Raw genomic sequence first — 23,961 nt, forward strand, 5'->3', positions numbered from 1 at the left:
CATACAGTATGAAGTTGGAGAGCTGTAGAGCAAGAACTGTGTTTGAATCATTCATTGCCAGAGTGAGCCAATATCAGATAGCTAACAAGGTAGAAAGAGAGCATCACAAACTGCCTACTGCAGTGTTTCTCAAACTGTGGGTTCGGACCCACTTGGTGGGTCACAAGCCAATTTGAGGTGGGTCCCCATTCATTTAAATATTTTATTTTTAATATATTAGACTTGATGCTCCTATGGTATGTGACTGCATTTGGGGAAATGTTACAGACCTGTACTTTTAATAAGCTACTATGTATATTCTTTTAACAATGACAGTCAATGGGACTTACTCCTGGGTAAGTGTGGGTAGGATTCCAGCCTAGGGTTGCTAAAAATTTTCTGCCTCATGATGTCACTTCCGGTCATGACATCACTTCCGGTGGGTCCCGACACATTCTCATTCTAAAAAGTGGGTCTCTGTGCTAAATGTGTGAGAAAACACTGGTTTATTGTAATGGTTAGCTCCATTAGTAGCAATTGCTATAGATAAATCAGATGGGGTGCCTGTTGAGATTACTGGCATTAATAAATAGCTGATGAGATCTGACTCACTGGATGAAGAGGAAGGATATGGAGCAGCACCCTACATGCTGTAACTTGATGTCTGTTTAAGTGACCACAAGCATCCTGTAAAGCCCCCATAAAACTTAGCTTCTTCAGAAATTGCTGGCATTGCTCACTGAATAACCCTTTTCAGCAGGCAGTTTTGTTCAGCGTTTCTAGCAAAACACACCCATTGACTTTAAGAGAACATTATCAGAATAAATGGCTGTTGTAGCCAAAATAAAGACAGGGTAACCACTGTTGAATGGAAGAAAAACCCTTGAGCATATGAAATGCCTTATGATGCATTTGGTTTGGTTGTGCTGAGCTTGTTTAATGGTGTCTTGCCAGCAGTACAACAGCTCTATAAACTGGCATAAGGAATTGGCAACAACCGCTGGCCTAATATTCTGCCCAATATTGGTCAGAGAAGTCTAGAGTTGTTGAGCTGTTGAGATTCTGCAACCCTGACTGCTTCACAGTCCCCTCACACACCCTACCATCTCACTTGTTAGAGCAGATAGAACTCTCATTTTGCCCTGCAGCGGGCAGGAAGGCTGGGCAGGCCAAGGGAATAGGCGGGGTGGTCAGGGGAAGCAATGACTGCATCCTCTTGGCAGCTGCGGAGAACAGATATGATCTCCAGGTTGGAACCCAACAACCCTAGCAGAAATCAGGTCATTCCTTGCCAATTCTCCTCTAATTTCCTTTACCTGTCCTTTTATACCTACATTGAATGGTGGAGAGTTGGATCTACTGTTTATTGCATTCAATTCCATCTGACAACCAACAGTTCCTAGGCAGGTACTTACGCTCTCTTTGTGTGTTGCCAGCCAAGAAATGCACCACACCCTACTCTAATTTACTGTCCTAAATTATGAGAGAGGAAGGAAGTGCAACTTAAATGAAAAAGAAAGAGTGCTCTAGGCAAACTGTCATAATGAAACGTTCAGAACGTGGAGAGCTCATGCCAATTCTGAAATTGAAGAGAAACCAATGTAGACTTGAGGTTAAAATGAATATAACAGATGGCCCGATCCTGACTAAATGGCATGTGTGTTCTCTGGGGTACAGGCCTTCATGCTGTCACAAAAGCACCGTAAAGTGCTTTGCAACAGTGCAAAGGCTAGGAGCACTGGTGGGAGAACCGGAGACTTCCTACTGGCATGGCACTCCCAGGGATGCCCCCTGGACAAGCTAAGTCTGGTGGAGGGGTGGGGAAGGGCAGAGAAGGGCGGGATGGGGAAAGGCAGCGACAGGGCAGAGGTGGGAAGATTGGCCTGGGATTGGCTGCACCAGTATGCACCATACCCTATCCCACTTCTTTGGGATCCCTCTTCCCTCTTATCTGCTGACACAGATCAACTCAGACTTGTGCTAGCGGTATCACTGCTGCAGGTTCAAGTTTACCCATTGTGGCTGCTGGGGCATACCCTAGAGCAGTGGTTCTCAAACTTTGAGAGAGCTTTACTTCCTCAGGAAGTCCTTACAGGGGGGGGATAGGGCTAAGGGGGGTGAGGGGGTACTTTCACTTACATTCAAGTAGATAGGACTGCAGCAGGCTGCAGGAGGTGCGGGTAGCCGTGGGCACCCCTCCGCAGCACTCCCTAAGGCTTCAAATCGTCACTAAAAGTGAGCGCAAAGCACTTTCTGCAAAATGGAAGTTGCTTTGCGCCCACTTTTACTGAAGATTCCAAACCTTGGGGAGCTCCCTGCACCTCCTGCAGCCTGCTGCAGCCCTACCTACTTGAATATAAGTGAAAGCACCTCCCCTCGTTTACCATAGGAACGCGATCCTGGGGGTTGCTTCTGTGCCTCTCCCCCTGCCCCCTTAAAGGGATGGGTGAACCAGGCAAGAGGTCTGGCTCAGTTGGTAGAGCTGCCGCCTTGTATGCCTGAAGATCTGAGGCTGCCAGTTCGAAACAACCGGAAGTACCCGAGAGCTGACGACATGCTGATATACTGATGAGCTGACCCTCGGTGGCAGAGAGGAGTTGCCATCAAGTGGAGCGTGGGAGGCGAAGGGCCAGAGAGAGGCCAGACCAGGAAGGAATCCAGCTGGAAGGAGTTCTATGAAAGACTAGAACTATTCAATTGTAAAAATCCCTATGGGGGTTTAGAACAGCCTGCCTATGTAAACCGCCTTGGATTAAAGTCTGAGGAGAAATCTGATGACCAAAGAAAGGCGGTATATAAATACCTGTATAAATATAAATAAATAAACCTTTACACAAACTGGTGGGACGTGATCCACCAGTTTGAGAACCACTGCCCTAGAGCAAGGGGACAAGTGTCCCCTTACCCTGAGGGGACCACCATCCATGTTCCATGTTGGCATCCTTCAGTCTCGGAAGACTATGGTATCGCGCTCTGAATGGTGGTTCTGGAACAGAGTGTCCTCTCCAGTGCGCGAAGCCTGGGTAAAGTAGATATGGAGGATAGACTGTAACCCATGCAGGAGTTGCTAGAACGTGACTGTGTTCAGCCATGAACTACCTCAGGGACTCCGGCTCCGGATTTTGTCTCAAGGTTGACTCCTGAAGCCTTTTCCATAACTGGATGTAGCCACAAGGCAGTAGAGGTTTGGGATCAGAGTTTTCCTTCTCTCAGATGAGCTGCCTTCTCAGGCTGACGAGTCCCATCTACTCGGTGGCTGTTTAGTCGCCTCTTACGACAAGTACAGCCAAACTGAGGGCCTATTCTTATCCCCCAGTCCCCAGGGGTGGAGGGGACCACCAGCAGCTGAAATTCCCTCATAAGATGCCGTGGAGCTGGCGCTGGTACCGGTTCATCACCACACAAGAATTTAGTTAGGATCAAGCTGTTAATAGCCTAAACTATGGGCATATTTAGAGCCCAATCCTATACTTTGCTCTGTATTGGTTGGAAGTGTCTTCAGAGTATAATGAGGCAAAGGAAATCAGGCCAGCATGCTTGTTTTCCTCTTGTAAAGTAAGCATGAGTTTGCACTACAGCAATTTGAGACTATCAAGGGATAGAATAAAGTAGCTCATTAGCTTTAGTAGATGTTCTGAAGATTAAGCGCATAGTGGATTAGTCCCATACATTTTTGGAAAATGCTTAATGGAATGAGAAAGTTTACAGAGTTTACGAGACAAAGGAATCATTAATCCTTCTATATTCAGTACATTAGTTTGGAATTCAAAAGAGGTGGCATGAAAAGCTACCATGTCTCCAGTTGATTGCTTACTGTCTCCAAAAGATTAAATAGCAAACTAAATCATCATCATTAGGACTTTTGCTTTGGCTGGACTTTGGAAGGACTATGAAAAACTGTCTTGTTTTATTTCCTTAATATTATTAAGGTTCATGGCATTAAAATATTTTTTTCACATTTTTATATCGTCCTTCCTCCAAAGAGCTCAGGGCTATGTACACAGCTGCTCCCCTCCTTCTTGTCCTCACAACAACCTTGTGAAGTAGGTGAGGCTGAGAGAAAGTGACTAGCCCAAGGTCACCCAGGAAGCTTCATGGCTAAGGGAAGATTTGAACCTGGATCTTCCAGATCTGAGTCCACCTCCCAAACCACTACACCACCCTGGCTCTCTATACAAGGGACAATCAACTGTCAGTGGAATTACAGGCAGAACTGCTCAATCTTATCCCCTGCCACAGGATAGCATGCAGCTACACCAACGGAGCATGCTATGATTTGGGGGGAGGGGGGAGGTGATCAGAAGGCCAACCAGAGATAATAATTTTTTTTTTACTTACCAGAGGTTTTTATTTTTATTTTTAAAACTTACCAAGACCACCCAGACTACTACCTCTTAGAACTCCTTGTAGCTGTTTGTGGGTACCCTTGGATCCACACTGGGTATTTTGCTAGTATATATCCAAGGAAATGAAGGGAGTGGGGTGGGCTAGAAAACAGGGGATAAGATCTCTAGCATGTGCCTTTGCAGCTGAGATCCACATCCTCCAGCCCCTGCCTTCCTCACACCAAACCTCCCCCTCCCCACCTGTGCTGCCAACTTACCAACACCAGAACAGCGTGTGGCAGACACAGGCACATGTGCCACCACTCTGACCATTTGCACCAGTTGCCCAGCAATGCACAATGGTGTCCCGGCTTTTGTGCTGCCACACAAGGCCTTGCGCTACAGCAGCAAGGAGTGTAAAGGCATGAACTGTCCAGAGTATGTGACAGTGGTTAAAGGCAGATGTAGCCAATGCTGCCACCGGATCTTCCAAGAGTAACAGTGCAATCCTAAGCATGCTTTCCTGGGAATAAGCCCCATTGTACACAGTGAGACTTCTCATTAAACAGGCATAGGATTGCACTGTAGGGCAGAATCTGGGGTCATTCCCAAGAGTTTAAACCTACTCAGAGTATCCCTTCCTATCATAGGCACGATAGCATTGTCTAAATCACTGGTTCCCAACCTTGAGGAGCTCGTGGCCCACTGAGGAAAAAATTGGAATTGTCGTGGACTGCAGGTAGCTGTGGGTGGTCTGGTCTCTCTCTCTCTCTCTCTCTCTCTGGTTGCCTATCTCCCAAGCACTCCTCCATGGACTATCAAAAAGGACGGAGAATGGATCAACCCCCAGCCACAGCTGATACTTCACTGGCTGCGGGCAGTTCGTTCTCTGCTCTCTTTGGTCTGTAGGAGATTGCTTACTCAGCAAGACATTGGGAGTGATCAAAGGTGATTTTTTTTTTTCCTGAGACCTTGAGGACCGCTTCTCAGGGTCTCGCGGACCACCTGTGGTCCATGAATCACAGGTTTGGAACCAGTGATCTAAATAGACTAGAATCATCTCATCAACTAGCTGCTAAAGGGCCAGATCTAGTCCTCTGAGGGGCATCATATGATTTTTTGGTTCTCCTGTTGCCAGCCTAGAAGAACTGTATATGTATGTGTGTGTGTTTGTGTGTGTGTGTGGGGGGTGGGGGGTGGGGGGGTGGCCATGCCCACTGGCACTGGTCAGTGGTCTTCTTTCATGTGACTAGCTGCGGCCATCACCCTCTCCTCAAGGCAGCTATACTTCAAAACCAGTTATTGGAAGGGTGTTAGACCTTTGGAGTACAGTGGACTATCTTAATAAATAAATACTTTGGTTTCTTCGGGGAAAAACATCTCTACAAGCATAACCACAGTTTGCAATTACTGGCATTTTTCGCTTTCCTTATATGCCCGGAGCAACTTGCATAATTGGAGATTATCCAGTGTGACATGTTAGAGCTTTATAAGATGAAAGAATCTCTCAGGTAGAAAGCATGAATACTCATAGTCTACAGAAATCGGAGGTAACTATGGGAAACTGTTGTGAATAACAGAGTCTCACAGAATGTAGATGCTGGATTCCCCAGCTTCAGTTTACCTCTAACAAGGCCTACGAGTGTAATGAAATGAAATGGAATAGCATGCATTTCTATCTGAACTATGCCCTCTATTAATTCCACACCAGCAAACTATTTACAGAAGGATAAAAAAAAAAATCCCAGTATAATCCTTGAGAGCCAGATACCTTGGCTTGTGTACAGTTTGGGATCTGTATACTGTAGAATGTTGTATTCTACACTGGCCAACAATCGACATTCAGTAACTTTTTATTGTAGGTTGCAAAGAAATTGAGAGTTAAATTATTTGTGTATTTTAAAATACATTTCATATACTGTTTTTTTTTCTTTTCTTACCCGTGATTTCAGGGCTATGGTTTATCTCATGAAATAAACAAAAGTATTTCAAATTGTCTCTGACATTTTGAATAACTGCCCAGAAAAACACCCGACTTTCACAGAATAAGATTCTCAAGTCAGCATCATTTTTCTCGTCCAATAAACATGCATAATCCCCACTGAGTATTAATGCAGAGAAAAGTGAAGGTACCTGAAGAAATAATAACTATGGGTAACTCGGAGAAGTATGTCAAGAACACTGATGAGATTATTTCAGGATGGCCACAGAGAAAGATTAGTATACAGCGTGATTTGAACAATTGCAGAGAATGTCTCTGTGTTTAATTATTGTGTTCTAAGAGAACACAGGTGCCTTGGTCTTTCTCCATTTCTGGTTTCAAGTTAGATGAGTATCACCAGCAGATAGCGTGCATTAAGTTATTCAATTGGGACCTCTCCCTCTTTCTCTCCTTTGAAAAGAAAGAAAAGAGGTGAGACTACTGTGTCCAGATCACACAAGTGTCTGGAGCTGATAAAAAATTAGCACAAGCAAAGCAAGATATAGGAGGAGACATACTTGCGAGCACTGTACTTAAAGTTTGCTCCTCCAAAAATATTAGCATTTGAAAAGTCGTCATTGAATCAAAACCAGGCCAACTGATTTCTCTTAGATGAGGTCATTGCAAACTGTGATCTCTCCAAGAAGAGTTTTTCCCCCTACAGACATTTATACACTGTCCGCAGACTTTAGACATGATATACAGAATGAAATTATTACTCTCCCAGCCCTTCGTATAGTCTCAATTCTCCTCTCTCCACTCTGTTCTGGGAAGATATCCATAGCATTCTAGAATAGCTAACAGATTGTTGTCTGGATCCAAGCCAAGGTCATGTTTTGTAAAGGCTTTTACACAGTGGTTTGAAATATTTTCATGCCTTGCACTGAGAGTGTTTCTGTCTTTATTTTGTTTTCTAAAACTCGGGTTTGTTAAAGAAGGCATCTCACCCCAATTTAAGGTACTTTTTCTTCTTCTTGCAGGGCATTTAAAGATGCTTTACTGGGGTAAAGAGGTTATGAAAAGGCACTTGTTTTAAAGTCGAAGGTTGAAATCCTGTGCAAATTTACTTATAGAATCATAGAGTCAGGGTGCCCCAAGGTCAACAATTCCAACCCCCTGCCTGTTGCAGGACAGCCTCCTAGAGCAGTGGTTCCCAAACATTTTAGCACTGGGATCCACTTTTTAAAATGACACTCTGTAGGGACCACCTAGCTTTATGAGAATAAAAAAAGGTTTCACTTTACCAACTGCTCCAAGTTTTTTTTTTTTATACTATGGTGGAGGGACCCATCTTCCAGAAAGTTTGTTGAGCTCTACATTCATTGAATCGGGACCACTCTGGTGGCCTTGTGTTCCCATGGCCTTCAACATAAGAACATAAGAACAGCCCCACTGGATCAGGCCATAGGCCCATCTAGTCCAGCTTCCTGTATCTCACAGCAGCCCACCAAATGCCCCATGGAGCACACCAGATAACAAGAGACCTCATCCTGGTGTCCTCCCTTGCATCTGGCATTCTGACATAACCCATTTCTAAAATGAGGAGGTTGCCATATGCATCATGGCTTGTACCCCGTAATGGATTTTTCCTCCAGAAACTTGACCAATCCCCTTTTAAAGGTGTCCAGGCAAGATGCCGTCACCACATCCTGAGACCGACCACATGCTGAGTAAAGAAATATTTTCTTTTGTCTGTTCTAACTCTCCCAACACTCAATTTTAGTGGATGTCCCCTGGTTCTGGTGTTATGTGAGAGTGTAAAGAGCATCTCCTTATTCACTCTGTCCATCCCCTGCATAATTTTGTATGTCTCAATCATGTCCCCCCTCAGGCTTCTCTTTTCTAGGCTGAAGAGGTCCAAACACCATAGCCTTTCCTCATAAGGAAGGTGCCCCAGCCCCGTAATCATCTTAGTCGCTCTCTTTTGCACCTTTTCCATTTCCACTATGTCTTTTTTGAGATGCGGCAACCAGAACTGGACACAATACTCCAGGTGTGGCCTTACCATCGATTTGTACAACAGCATTATAATATTAGCCGTTTTGTTCTCAATACCCTTCCTAATGTTCCCAAGCATCGAATTGACCTTCTTCACTGCCGCCGCACATTGGGTCGACACTTTCATCGACTTGTCCACCACCACCCCAAGATCTCTCTCCTGACCTGTCACAGACAGCTCAGAACCCATCACAGTACAGAACAGTACAGAAGAGTAGCATAGCTACAGGGAGATGCCTCCACTTTGTTCCAACGTGGCTCAGTTTTCAATATATTTCCCTTGCCAGTTTGGAAGGGGGGAGGGACTGAGTCATGGAGACCACCACAAAGTCCCCCAAGGCAGGCTTCAGTGGTCCAGCTACCTCTGCCCCTTCTGGGTTGGATGGTGATGAGCAGGTACTGCCTTCATAGGGCACTGCTTAGAGCCCAGTCTGGGAAATTGGACAATTGCTGTCCCTCCGTACCAGCAGCTTGCTCTAAAACTGAGAATATCAATTCCTGTCCTGCTACAGGTCCTTGTCCTTCTTCTTGTACATATTCACTAATAAAAGTGGCCCACTTTCACCCAAATCACAGTCTCAAGTGGTCATTGGGGAGTGCATGGGCCAATAAGTATTGCAAGAGTAGAAGCAACCATTTTTCTCACCCTTCCTCACCATCTGTTACATAATTTACTAGACAACTTGAAGAGAGACAGTGTTTCGAATTGCCACACCAATATCCTGTATAAGGTGCGGGATGAAAATATACAGTACTAAAGCTTATCAGCCATATGGAATCCATATGGTATCCACTAATAAAACTCAACAAGGTACATGCATTGGCCAATGTTTACTAAGTCCAGATCAGTGATATAAAACACCTAGAACTCCTGAAAGCACAGTTTTGATTGTCATTTTTTAAAAACCCAGACCATTCTGGAAGGCCTGCAAATCTGCACCAACTCAGGCCTACAGTCTGAGTTTGCACAATGTCAGTCTCACCACCCCACAACAGCAGACAACTGGTCAGAAAATGGCAATCCAGGATTCTCAAAGTTCCAATTTTCTTGGTTGCCAAAGAATACATGGTGCATGCAGCCTAAGTTATTCTCTGGGCAGCCCAATCCTAAAATGGACTTGAGCCAGCTCAGGCCCTCTGCACCAGCTCTCAAGCATTGCATAAGGCACATTTGCACCAACTTGAGAGCCAGCAGTGCTGGCACAAGGATGTGTGCTAGGCTGCTGCCACTGAATCCCACAGCTGCGCTGGCTGACACTGGTAGGATTGTGCAGGGGGTGGGAGGGCATTCTGGGAGGCGGGGAGGGGGCATTTCTGGGCAGGGTAGGGTGGATTGGCTAAACATTGGCACAGATCCAAATAGTTCCGTAGGCAAGCTGAGCTGTCACTCAGGGTGGGCAAAAGTGTGATCTCTAGCAGCCTCCTATCCTGCATTGGATACAGTGCAGGCCATTGCGGCCTGGTTGTACTGGTGCAGATTAGGTTTGTGATGTGGGTGTGTATCTCTTCCCCAACAGATCTCAAAGCAGGGTCAGATGCTTCCCAAGATATTTTGGAGCTAGACTGTTTTGGGCTTTAGAGATGGAAACTAGTAAAGTTATTGCTGAGCTAATCTGATTGGAATAGGATTTAAAAATTACATACCTTGTGAAGAAAATATCACAGCCTTTGTGTCATCTCTTACTAAGGTCCCAATTCAGCAATGCACGTAACAGCGCCACCAGCTGTGCTATGGTTAAAACATAAAATTATGGTTAAAAGAATTGACTTTTCAGCAAATGTTTGTTACAAATTAAATGTACAGCTCCACAACGGGGAGCTCCACAGTGGGGAGCTGTGATTTGTTATTCAAATGAAAGTGGAAGTTTTATTCTCCCCTTGCTAGAAGGAAGGGGACCCTATGGAATTTTGTGTCACTGTGGCTGTGTTTATGTGCATGTGCATTAGAGTCAGGATGTTGCCACTTTTCCTTGGAGGTGAAACCTGAAGAATTCTAGTGAGCATCTTAAAAGACAAAATAAGAACAAAATAGGAGCAACGGTCTAGCACAGGGGTGCCCAAACCCCGGCCCGGGGGCCACTTGTGGGCCTCAGGGGCTCCCAAACTGGCCCGCGGAGAGGTCCCTGTCTCCAATGAGCCTCTGGCCTTCCAGAGATTTGCTGGAGCCCATGCTGGCCTGATGCAACTGCTCTCACTGTGAGGACGACTGTTCGACGCTCACTTGAGCTGTGTGACAAGTGCTCCCTCCACTACTTGCTGTTTCACATCTGTGATCCAGCAGTGACAGCGAAGAAAACGCTGGCCTTGCTTTGTGCAAGGTCTTTTATAGGCCTTGAGCTATTGCAAGACCTTCATTCATTCATGTAAGTTCCATCTCAAATATATTCATTTATGCAAATTTATTCAAATTTGAAATGTCAATTAATTCTTTTTTCCCCCCGGCCCCCAACACAGTGTCAGAGAGATGATGTGGCCCTCCTGCTAAAATGTTTGGACACCCCTGGTCTAGCAGAAAGAGGATGCAGAAAAGGAAGGACCATCTTTGATACATAAGAAGAATAGTTGGAACATTGTTTTGCCTTGTTTTGAACAATCTGACCTTTGATTTTAAACATTTGGAAATGGTCAACCAAAGTGGATTCTCATGCTCGGCCTGCACTGACATGGTTTTACATCTGTAGGTAAGGAAGACAGTCATTTGGTGGTGAAAGGGAGCAGGCTGAGAGACGCACCACTGCAATTCTATTCCCTGCTCTGCCACAAACTTCCTCTGCACTTAATACTTCCCATCTGTAAAATTCTTGCCTCCTGCCTATGGCTGATGTGGGACTAAATTAATTCATGTTTGTACAGTACACATGGATATATTTGGATTCCCAAGTGAAGGTAAAGAATTAATATTATTTCCATAGCAACAGGCAGTGTTATCAAAAGTACAATTTTATGGTTTCATTGTGGGATATCACCAAAGGACTGAAAAGCTGAAAAATGCTTAAATAAAAACCCACCTGCAACAGAGAAGGCAGTAGGCTTTTTTTTTTCTTTTTCTTTAAGTATAATTCTTCTGGTTTTTTCCCTTGATTCAGCCTGTGCTATTTCTATTCTTTATTTAATTTTCAGCATTATTATATGAAACTTTTCCAGCAGGAGATTAAAAGATGTGAAATCATATTATGGGATTAAAACAGCGCAACCCTATGCAAAATAGTCAGAACATAAGAACATAAGAGCAGCCCCACTGGATCAGGCCATAGGCCCATCTAGTCCAGCTTCCTGTATCTCACAGCGGCCCACCAAATGCCCCAGGGAGCACACCAGATAACAAGAGACCTCATCCTGGTGCCCTCCCTTGCATCTGGCATTCTGATACATAAAGCATTTCTAAAATCAGGAGGTTGTACATGCACACCATGGCTTGTAACCCGTACTGCATTTTTCCTCCAGAAACTTGTCTAATCCCCTTTTAAAGGCATCCAGGCCAGACGCCATCACCACATCCTGTGGCACAGACCGACCACACGCTGAGTAAATAAATATTTTCTTTTGTCTGTTCTAACTCTCCCAACACTCAATTTTAGCGGATGTCCCCTGGTTCTGGTGTTATGTGAGAGTGTAAAGAGCATCTCTCTATCCACTCTGTCTATCCCCTGCATAATTTTATATGTCTCAATCATGTCCCCCATGAGGTGCCCCTTTTCTAGGCTGAAGAGGCCAAACACCATAGCCTTTCCTTGTAAGGAAGGTGCCCCAGCCCCGTAATCATCTTAGTTGCTCTCTTTTGCACCTTTTCCATTTCCGCTATTTCTTTTTTGAGATGCAGAGACCAGAACAGAACACAATACTCCAGGTGTGGCCTTACCATCGATTTGTACAACGGCATTATAATATTAGCCGTTTTGTTCTCAATACCTTTTCTAATGATCCCAAGCATAGAATTGGCCTTCTTTACTGCTACTGCACATTGGGTCGACACTTTCATCGACCTGTCCACCACCACCCCAAGATCTCTCTCCTGATCTGTCATACACAGCTCAGAACCCATCAGCCTATATGTGAAGTTTTTATTTTTTGCCCCAATGTGCATGACTTTATACTGACATTGAAACACATCTGCCATTTTGCTGCCCATTCTGCCAGTCTGGAGAGATCCTTCTGGAGCTCCTCACAATCACTTCTGGTCTTCACCACTCGGAAAAGTTTGGTGTCGTCTGCAAACTTTGCCACCTCACTGCTCAACCCTGTCTCCAGGTCATTTACGAAGAGGCTGAAAAGCACCGGTCCCAGGACAGATCCTTGGGGCATACCGCTTTTCACTTCTCTCCATTGTGAAAATTGCCCATTGACACCCACTCTCTGTTTCCTGGCCTTCAAACAGTTCTCAATCCATGAGAGGACCTGTCCTCTAATTCCCCGACTGTGGAGTTTTTTCAGTAGCCTTTGGTGAGGGACCATGTTGAACGCCTTCTGAAAGTCCAGATATTTAATGTCTACGGGTTCTCCTGCATCTACATGCCTGTTGACCTTTTCAAAAGAATTCTAAAAGGTTTGTGAGGCAAGACTTACCCTTACAGAAGCCATGCTGATTTTTCCTCAGCAAGGCCTGTTCGTCTACATGTTTTGAGGTCCTATCTTTGATGAGGCATTCCACCATCTTACCCGGTATAGATAGAAGTAAGCCCCATTGTGTTCAGTGGGGCTTAGGCTGCAATCCAATCCACACAAACCTTGGAGTAAGTTCCATGGACTATAGTGGGACTTACTTCTGAGTAGACATGCATAGGTTTGGGCTGAAACTCTCAGATAAGTGTGTATAGGACTGTAGCCAAAACCTCTCTGACTCATAACTAACAGTCTCTGTTCTTGCAAAACTTACAGTCCAGTATGCATGTTTACTTGAAAGAAAGTTACTTCCAGTGGAGCCCCTCAGTGTTCTGCTGCCATTTGCATGCCCCTCCTTCAGCATGTGGGGCAGCGACGGGAAAATTTGGGCAACTCATTGGCTCTCCATTTGCTGCAGGGACATGGCACAGCTGATAGCTGGGTGGATCTTGCCATCAAGCTCCAGTTCAGCACAGATTTTCAAGCCCCGCCTGCCACCCTATGTACAAAACATAGCTGGTTGCTCATTATGGAGACCAGTTAGGAATTTTTTGTTGTTAACCTGATTGGCACTTGGGTGGTGGTTTTTTCGCCTACCCTAGACTGGCATTTGGGTGGGTGTATTAGTTGTGTCCATTGGTTCTTTATTGCTGGGCTTAGGCAGGTTGCATGCTGGCAGGGTAGACAAGGATTGAGGGTTGGCATACACCCTGAGCTTAGCAAGGTTAGGAGGCGAGTCAGGACTGCTCAGGCAACACTTGTCCAGGTCGGTGAGGCTGGTAAGCCCCCCCTGGCTGGAATACATGGAGACTACCACAAGGATTGGCCTGCGGGGATCTTTGCTCTCTGGCTGCCTTGACCCTTCGGGATTGGTGGTGAGGGCTGGTTTTTCCCCTGCTGCAGGTTTACATTTATATTCAATTCAATAAAATTTAACTCAACCCAAGCCTCTGTCTTGCATGCTTTTTGAGGGATGCTGGTGTAGGCAGGCATCACTGAGTTCCATAGGATGTACTCTGAAGGTAGGATGAAAAGAGTTAATGCAAACTTAATGCTGATCATGCCAGCAACTTGGACAACATGCCTACTGAAAACACACGCACACACCACCACCACCACCTTCACCTGTTTAACAGTGCAAGTATATACTGCAAGTATAATATGAGGTATAAGCTGTGGACTCCTGACGTTATGGAAGAGCAGCGTGGTATGGAGATTCCTTTATGAACCGCTCTTCCAGCAGTAGGTGAGTGTTTACATCATACATACAGCAGCTGTGTGCGCAAAACTATCTCTGTTCAAGAGTTGAAGGGTTGGCAATCCTGTGTCGCATAGGAGTTGTTATGTTTAAGAACATTACTTAGATTAAGCCCTGTAAGTGGCTAAATATTTAGACTTGTTTTAAAAGCAGATAAACTGTGATTAAAAGAGAATGTGCCTCTAACAACAGCCTGATACTTGGGACTCGTGCCAGTAGGACTACAGACACAAACCCTGTATTCTTCCCTGTCATCTCAAGTCAACTCAGAAATGTGCTGCTAGTATTTGAAAACACATTCATGGCCTTTGCCCTTGATGCAGGGCAGCCCATTAGCTGTTTGGACCACACTTCTGTTTTGCCTTAACTGGATCACAAAAACAACATATTGGGGTTGCTATGTTGCACACTGCCCCAACGACTGCAGGTCTCATAAACCTCTACCATGTTCAAATCTGTCAATTAAAACAACAGTAACTCCAGTACATATTTTAGACATTGGCCTCTTAATATTAAGACACTAGGGGCCCAATCATATGCGACACATGCTGCCCACCACCAGCACGCACTGTCGCAAACGTGCCACAAAGCACACTTGCAGCGGTCAGCGCCAGCTCAGTGCCAGAACAGGTTCAGCACTAGCCTGCGCTGGACTGGTGCCAATTAGAGGCAGTCTGGCTGGCTGCCACCCAGCGCTCCATGAGAGTGCTGGGCAGCGGAGAGGTGAGGATGTGTGTGTGGGGGAGTGTTCCAGGGTAGGGGGAGGGCGGGGGAAGGTGGAGCAGGGGAAAGGAGTGGGGTGGGAGGCAGCGCTCAGCTCCACCAGATCCGAAGCCCCACGTCAGGCCTCCTGGCCTGACACAGGACGATTCTAAACAGCCAACATAGAGTCGAGTAGCCCCATTGTGGGGCCACTTCCCTTACTTGGGGAAAGGGACGAATGTCCCCTTCCCCCGAGGAGGCAACGGGACCTGCCCAGGGCTGCCCAACGTCCATAGGATGCAGTGACAGCCATTTCAGCGCTGCTGCAGCCTTGCATGCCGGGCAGCTCAGGATTGGATTGGCTGCATCCTAAATACACTTTCCTAGGAGTAAGCCCCATTGAATATAATGGGGCTTACTTCTGAGTAGGTCTGCCTAGGTTTGTGCTGTATGGGTACTGTCACAGGGTCCAATCCTCACCAGCTCCCCTGCCACCCGCAGAGGGGTGCAGTCACAGAGGTCTCCTTACAAGTGTCCACCACTCCAATGACTCTTCTTTGATCTGTGCCAGCTGTTTTGCTAGTGCAAGTCCAAGGAGAGTTAGGGAGAGGGAAAGGGGTTAGGATCTGGCTCACACTGCTGACACAGAGATCTGCCCCCTCCCTTCCTGCCTCCTGCCCACTTCCATCCCCATCCAGAAACTCCACGCCATTGTGGCTATTGTCAGCTAGTCTCCATGCCTACTGCTGGCTTATTTTCACTGCCGGAGGTAGCTGACCCCCAGCACTACCACTGAGTGGCAGACTCAAAATGGCAGCTGTATGGCTGTTTATGAAGTGGAACTGGGCAGCCCATAGAACTGAACTGTAAGATTGAATTGTATTGAACTGCAAGGACTATACATCCATATTGTTGTGGGATATTTTTTGTTTTTTTTCCCAATGTTTAGTCAGACACTCACTATCATCATATCTAGTTTGGCTTCACATCTATCCAAATTTGCAGAATTTGGACAAGACTACTATTGTGGAATAAGACCATAGCCTTTCCTTTCCAAAACTCTAATTAATAATGAGACTGAACTTTACCTTCATTCAACAGTCATTGTCCTTAAATTACTGAACCACCTTCATTTGTTTTTTGTTTGCTACCCTAATGAAGGATTGAATACAAAACAGATTCTGTGCTACACTAACAGAAATTAGTAGAAGCACATTGCATTGACTGGAGTCCGTAAGATCTAGTTCCCAAGACATGCAGGTCATCCAAATTTCCAGTTTGTCTGGTGGTCCATAAGAACCCTGAAGGTTCTCCTTTCAAAATATATAGTCTTCCTAAAAGCCTATCCTGTGGTGTTTAACATGGCCTGTAAAATTATAAAGACGACTAAGTACATTTTTCTCATATTTTATAAAAAGCAATACACCCCATGCACAGGCTTTATTTGCCAAGTTTCAAGCTGGAATGAATTTTTACAGCTGGGTTTGAAACCCCACAAAAAGTGTTTTATATAATGGAAAAGTTGACACAATCTTAATTACGGTGTTAGGAATGGCACCACTGTATTTTCCTTCTATATTAAAAGATATATTGACAACTTTGAAATAAACATAATAGAAAATCAAGCAAAGATTGCTTGCTAGATGGGCAGCCCACCTTTTCTTCATGCAATATTAATTCCAAGACGAATATGGATATAATCTAGGACTGTGGTAAAGTTGCCTTCAAGGGTGCACTTTGCCTCTTACCAAACATATGTTGGTGACCATCCATCTTCACAAGATGCTAGGTTTGCGCTGTTCCCTAGACACTGGCTGAAGACAGTGCCACAAAGGTAATCCCACCCACCTACCCACCCACTCATGTCTCCATTTGGCTTTGAAATGGAGCCATTCTGGAAGCAGGAGAAAGTGTCAGGTGCAGGCTTGGGGTGATGCGTGACATGGGGAGGGGAGTGACATTTTTGTGTCACTGCATCACCTGGTCCCAATTCCCAGGTGGCTCCAAGATGCCACTGTTATTCAACTTTGGAGTTTGTGTGAATGTGTCTTCTTAACAGAAGTTCTCCAACCTGCTCTGTAAGCCAGCTATGTTAACACAGAATTCCTCTGGTATTGTTATGTTTGGTCTATCAGTGCTCATTCTTTGAGTCTCCATGCTCATTTCATGACAACTCCAGAGGCTTTTGCATCGGCAAAGGCATGCTTGAAGGTCCCCATTTAACCCAAACAGCATGTATTTTTCAGTCCTCCCCCCTGTTTTTGCAGTGCTCCCCCCCTGTTTTTGCAGTGTTCAAAAGATGTGGCATTTCAATACTAATCTAGGTTGCCACCTAGCTCAGTAGCTTTCCATATATATATATATGGATATGGATATATATATGGATATATATATATGGATGATGGCCGGATCCCAAAGGATCTCCTCTATGGAGAACTCGTGCAAGGAAAGCGCCCTACAGGTAGACCACAGCTGCGATACAAGGACATCTGCAAGAGGGATCTGAAGGCCTTAGGAGTGGACCTCAACAAGTGGGAAACCCTGGCCTCTGAGCGGCCCGCTTGGAGGCAGGCTGTGCAGCATGGCCTTTCCCAGTTTGAAGAGACACTTGGCCAACAGTCTGAGGCTAAGAGGCAAAGAAGGAAGGCCCATAGCCAGGGAGACAGACCAGGGACAGACTGCACTTGCTCCCGTTGTGGAAGGGATTGTCACTCCCGAATTGGCCTTTTCAGCCACACTAGACGATGTTCCAAAACCACCTTTCAGAGTGCGATACCATAGTCTTTCGAGACTGAAGGTTGCCAACAACATATAGATAGATAGATAGATAGATAGATAGATAGATAGATAGATAGATAGATAGATAGATACGCACACACGCACACACACACACACACTGCATCACTCTGTATTGTGTTCTGAATTAGATGTATCAGCACACAGCACTGGCTTGTGTGTATGGGAATAGTAACCATGGAGTAGGTAGCAGCAGGCTCACAAAAATCAGCAGCAGAAGCAGAGACATTGACAAAGGGGGAAAGCTGGGGTAGTGATGTGGGAGACAAAATGCTGAAGAGCTAGGATTTTCACCACTGCAGAATCATGATGAAGGAAAATCTCAAGACACTCTTTCTCTTTAAGCATGTATCTTCCTCATTTCTTCCTTTATGCATCTCATGATAGCCTCCATGGGATCCCCAGACCATGCCTGCTTATTTTCAGTGGGGTTCCTGCATCACTCGCCATCAGACCATGACCTAGTATTTAGTTGTGTAGAAGATGGGGTTTAAGGAGGTATAGATTTTTTTTCTCCTCTTGTGGCACAGTGACATGACACGCTACACCTGCCAAAATTTTCTCTTCTATGGGCAGAAAATCCATTCCCTGTCACCACTGGGTGACTGTAACTAGTAATGAAGTGTGGAAATAAGGAAAATGGCACCAACCCAGTATCAACAGAGGCACATGATTTGGGGGAAACAGTTTGTGGGTTCTGCCAAATTTGTATTTATATCCGAAAATTTGGATCCAAAATACAAACCAAATGAAATGTCTGTACAATGGTAACAATGGAGAGGGACAGAGACAGAGCAATGGGATGCTGCGGCATATCCCTCTTCTTGTGACCTGACTTCCTGTGTAAAGACCTGCATAAAAATTTGCGGCAGTTGTATGGCTGGGCATAAAGCTCACACTGCCTGATTGTGCAGTGATGGTGCAGGAAGACAGTGCACTAGTGAATTTGCAGGCTCTTTATAGTATCCTATACTATAGGTTGAGCATCCCTAATTCAGAAATCCAACATTATCCAAAATCGGAAATGGGTGGCTGAGATAGTGATACCTTTGCTTTATGATGGTTTATATGAAATATACCGTATTTTTCGCTCCATAAGACGCACCTGACCATAAGACGCACCTAGTTTTTAGAGGAGGAAAACTTACTTTTAAAGTAAGCCTGCCCTCCCCCTATGGACCTGCGCAAATGAGGACCTTGTCCCTGGTGCGGACCTTGCCCCCTTTGTTCTCCGCCTGCCCTCCCCCTGTGGCACCTGTGCAAATGAGGACCTTGACCCCTTTGTTCTCCGCCTGCCCTCCCCCTGTGGCACCTGTGCAAATGAGGACCTTGCCCCCCCGGTGCGGACCTTGACCCCTTTGTTCTCCGCCTGCCCTCCCCCTGTGGCACCTGTGCAAATGAGGACCTTGCCCCCAGTGCTGACCTTGCCCCCAGTATTCGCTCCATAAAACGCACACACTTTCCCCCCCACTTTTTAGGGGGGAAAAAGTGCGTCTTATGGAGCAAAAAATATGGTAAATGAATTTCGTGTTTAGACTTGGGCAGTTGCATGCCTGCCATAGACTTCCCTGGGGCAAATGCCCCGGGCGCCGGCTGCTAGGACCCCACAGAAGTCTCTCTGAGGCTCCTGACAGGGGCAGAAACTGTGCTTCCGCTTTGCCGGAAGCATAGTTTATAGTGCTGGGGAACCTCACAGAGGTTTCTCTGGCATGGGGGGAGGTCATGCGAGGCTCCGTGAGCCTCTGGTGAGTGGGAGGGAGCGGATGTCTGCATGGGGCAGCGCGGGGGGCGGCAATAGCCCGCAGGGGGAGCCATCATGGAGCTTTGCCCCAGGTGCAGGGCTGCGGAGGTCCACGGCTGGACGGGTCCCATTCCCAGAATCTCAACTTGTATGTGCAAATATTTCAATATCTTTAAAAATCCAAAATATTTCTGGTCTCAAGCATTTCATATAAGGGATACATGAAGGGACAGCAAGGGAGAATTAGTGGAACCATTTCAGGAAGCAGGGATTTTGTTCAGCTGAGGGTTGTGAGTAAGTAGAGGCCACATGCAGAGCTATAACAAAAAACAAGAGCCAAGTATGTAGTGGGGCCATGGAGAACTTTAAAAATAAAGACAATCTAACAAGTTGTGCTGGATATTATTGACAGGAATGTAAAGCCAGTGAAGGGAACTGAGGAGGAGTATTGCGTGTTCTGTGAAATGGAAAAGATGAATAATTTTGGCAGTGAGTTTATGAATAGAGGTCCTCTCACTTCTGGATAGTGAAGTTCTGGATAGTTCACTGCCAAAATAAGAGAGAAAGGCCACAGAGCGGTCAACTGCAGTAGTCAAGGTCGAGATGTCCAAACCATGAACCAGGGGTTCAAAAGGTTCGGATCAATAGTTTCTCAAGCTATCCCATATGTGGAGAGAGATGACGATTCAAAAACAAACACAAATTTGGAGTAGGGAAGGGAAGCAAATAAGCTGATTTTGTGCCAGAACTTCCCATCATGTCAGTCAACATTTCAACACTGTTTCCCCCCCCCCCAGTTAATCTCTTGATAATCCAACAGTAAGACTATGAGTCATAATCGTCAATACAGCAAACCTCCTCAAAACATTTGCCCACAAAAATAGAAGTTCTGGATGCTGCAGCTGCTCTTTTTCAACAGCTTGGTGGGAAACTCAAATATTTCTTATGAGTTAGCTAGCTTGCAATATGTACTACAGCAATATCTGGGAATAAAGTCTAGAGTTATAAGAGGTAGCAAATTTAATCAGGAGCAACATTTTAAGGGCTCAGGAAGAATGGGAAAAGGTTTAAAAGAAGGTTCAGTATTTCACAGAACAAGTATTATTATATGAGAAAACAGCTGTCTACTTTTCCAATTCAAATATATTCCAAATTTGTTTTCATCAAGTTACGTGCAACTATGTTAAATTATAGGCATTTGCAATCAGAAAGGCTCAGTGGAAAAAAACAAACAAACCAGACATTTCCATTAATCCTCAAAGGGTGTGTACTTCATACTATTACTGTTTGAAGATAACAGGCTCACATTGCTTTAACATATGTAAAAGTGTAAAGATAAAGTGTCAGTTTGATCTTCAGTAGAGCATGTTCTAGCTTTTGCACATGCCAACCATTTAGTATTTATGCAGTCTACTGATTTCACTGAGCAAAACACTGAGCAAAAAACTCCAGACTGAATATGTACTTAAACCATTAGCTCTCAGGAAAAGAATCTAATCTTGAAGGAGACAAAAGATGAAACAAATTTCACTCCCATCCATCTCACACACCCAAATTGATGGGTCATGAACATGGGTGAAATGGGCACATGTGGAATTTGATATGATTCCCCAACATCTGTCCTGCAATTCAACCATACCACAATGCATCTTGGGCCCACCTAGTCCAGTGTTCTAATAGTGGTCAGCCAGATACCTTTGGGAAGCAACAAATAGGCTTGGCAGTAGCAAATAGCCCTTTCTCACAATTCGTTTTCTCCCGTGCCCAGCAACTAGCAGTCAGAGAAACACCATCCCTAACCATATGACCAATCCCCCAGTTTGGCACACACTGGGTATATATGAACCAACAGTTCAAGGTCATAGTCCTGACAGGTGGACAAAGTGTTGACATGATGTCTATAATTGCTGCCAGCTGTATCCATACACTAATTGGTTGCCTGTTTATAAATTCCCTCATGTATGCAGGTGGTAGAGGGTGTGATAGGACTTCTTGTGCATAGGAGAAACATCTTGGGTGAATCAACCTGAAGAGGTTAGGAAATCCCATCTTTAAATCTCTGGGGTATTATTATACTCTCCAGGATGGACCCAGTTTTCCAGATTTCAGATATGTTCAGGATTAACAAACCAATCCTAGCTAAATCCTCCCCACCACCAATGCAGCTGGGCCAATGGAGCATGTGCTGTATCCTGTGGAGACAGTAGTTTGGAGGCCTCCTCAAGTTTTGTTCCCTTTCCCCAGAGCAAGCCTCTATTGTCCAAGGAGAGTAAAGGAGATAGAAGGAGACAGGGAATGGGGTTAGGGTATATGGGTACCACTGCTGCCAAGATTCACACTCTCCTGCCTGCCCCCACCCTGCCAAGAGACTCCCCCATTCCTTCCCCTCCCTACCTGATCTACACATTCTCTGCCACTGTCTGTCCCCACAACCAGCTTACCTTCATTGCCACTTTCTGGCACCACCACCAGCAGCAATGGGTCTCTCGCACCACTGCCATTGGTAGCAGTGGGCCCCAAATGGCTGCCAGTGGCATACAAAGCCAACATATAGTCCTTTATGACACATGGCACGCAACACCAATGTATAGTCCTTTATGACAGCAGTTCCCCGTTGTAAAGGGTTGCCTAGTCCTTGTTAAGATTGGTCTGCCCATAGTACTAAAAAGCAGCTTGATTTAAAAGCATTTGTTGTGATTACATGTTATACTTTGTAATAATCAGAAATGTGGGAGCCTCTGTGTAGGTGGGTCAAAACACGAGGGAGAAAGTCTAACCTTCTTCATTCTTAAATGGCATGCAAAGAAAGAATTGCATGCCAAAGGTGTAGCTTTCAAGGGAAACATGGATTGACACATTCCTCTTAAGCTTAATTAACAATGATTTCAACATAGTTTTGTCTGCCCACTCTTGGGTTTTGCTTTGGCAGAATGGAACCTCTTGGAATATATTTTTAATAGCTCCTAGAGAGCTAAAAGTAATGCACTTTTGAGGCAACAGTCATCTCTCTCTAATGTTTTTCTGCTGAGGTATTGAAAGGAAAACCAACAAGGTAATGCATTCTTTCTAATGACAGAGGTATTTTAAATAGGTTAGAAGCTAATGGGAAACAGTTTCTGCCTGTCTTTTGTGGTGTAACGCTTCATTGTTGACCGGAAATGAGAAATAACCTTTTGAATTTTTTTTTTGTTATTTTCTAGATTGCATAGAAATCCCATTTCTATCCAAGCAGCGTCTGATGTCCTTGCTATCTATACTGATAATAGGCAGTGGCAACAGCTATTTATTTAAACTCTTACATCGTGTGTTAATAATGTCAATCCATGCAATTAAAATTATCACACAAGGCAATACACAGAGTAGCAGATAGGGCTGTCCAAAGACGTGGCCTATAAAATGAATCAAGACGCTGTTGTGAGATCAAAAGCCCCTGTTTTTGACATTACTTTCTAATATTGGTCCTTTCTTTTTAATTCCCAGACTGTGCAATAAAATCTTGACATGAAGTCATTGCTTAAGCATGAAAATAAACACTTTTAGGCTGCATACCAGTACTCTGAAAGGATAAATCTTTGTTTAAGAAATTGCCACTTGCATGGCTAAAAAAAAAAAAAGGCCTGTGTGTGTATTTTGACACATGCCAAAATTTTTGATGATATTGGAAATGTCTTTAAAAAAAAAAAAGCTTTACTGTGCTTTATTACGAAATTTACACTTTGCATAACCAGAATATTTAACTGATAAAATACCTTTTGAAGAAATGTTTAATAAAAGGAAGGGTGTGATTTACTGCTGGAACCTGCCCATAATGCCATAGGCCAGAAGTCAAAAAACTGTGCCAGGAGTTGTGTACACTCAGGTCTTTTGTTCCTTAAAAGGCATCACCTAATGCCACACGGCAAACCGCTCATGAATCCAGGTGACCTTTTGTACGTACAGTAACTTGTAATATGGTGTGTAATTCAAAGAAAAAGAAGAGAAAAACCCCACAAGTCACACCTCAGCTCTCGGGCATATGTAAAGAAGCCTTTGCATCCCACCCACAGAGTAAACACTCAACACAAAGTAGTTTTTTGTTAGCTTACTGATGAAAGATCCAGAAGTGTTTTACTCCCATTTCCTCTGTCTTGAAAATACAGTATGAACAGTTCTGGGGTAGAATGTAACAAATTCAGTCCTTGTATATAGTGCAACTCTGTCTCTAGAACAGTGTTTCTCAAACTGTTGAGAACTGTGGATTGAGAACTGGTTGGATCTCGTGGATTGAGAACTGGTTGGAGGCTAGGAAGCAGAGAGTGGGTGTCAATGGGCAATTTTCACAATGGAGAGAGGTGAAAAGCGGTGTGCCCCAAGGATCTGTCCTGGGACCGGTGCTTTTCAACCTCTTCATAAATGACCTGGAGACAGGGTTGAGCAGTGAAGTGGCTAAGTTTGCAGACGACACCAAACTTTTCTGAGTGGTGAAGACCAGAAGTGATTGTGAGGAGCTCCAGAAGGATCTCTCCAGACTGGCAGAATGGGCAGCAAAATGGCAGATGCGCTTCAATGTCAGTAAGTGTAAAGTCATGCACATTGGGGCAAA

The sequence above is a fragment of the Tiliqua scincoides genome, chromosome 6 (genome assembly GCF_035046505.1).
Source record: "Tiliqua scincoides isolate rTilSci1 chromosome 6, rTilSci1.hap2, whole genome shotgun sequence".
In the NCBI taxonomy this organism is placed as follows: Eukaryota; Metazoa; Chordata; class Lepidosauria; order Squamata; family Scincidae; genus Tiliqua; species Tiliqua scincoides.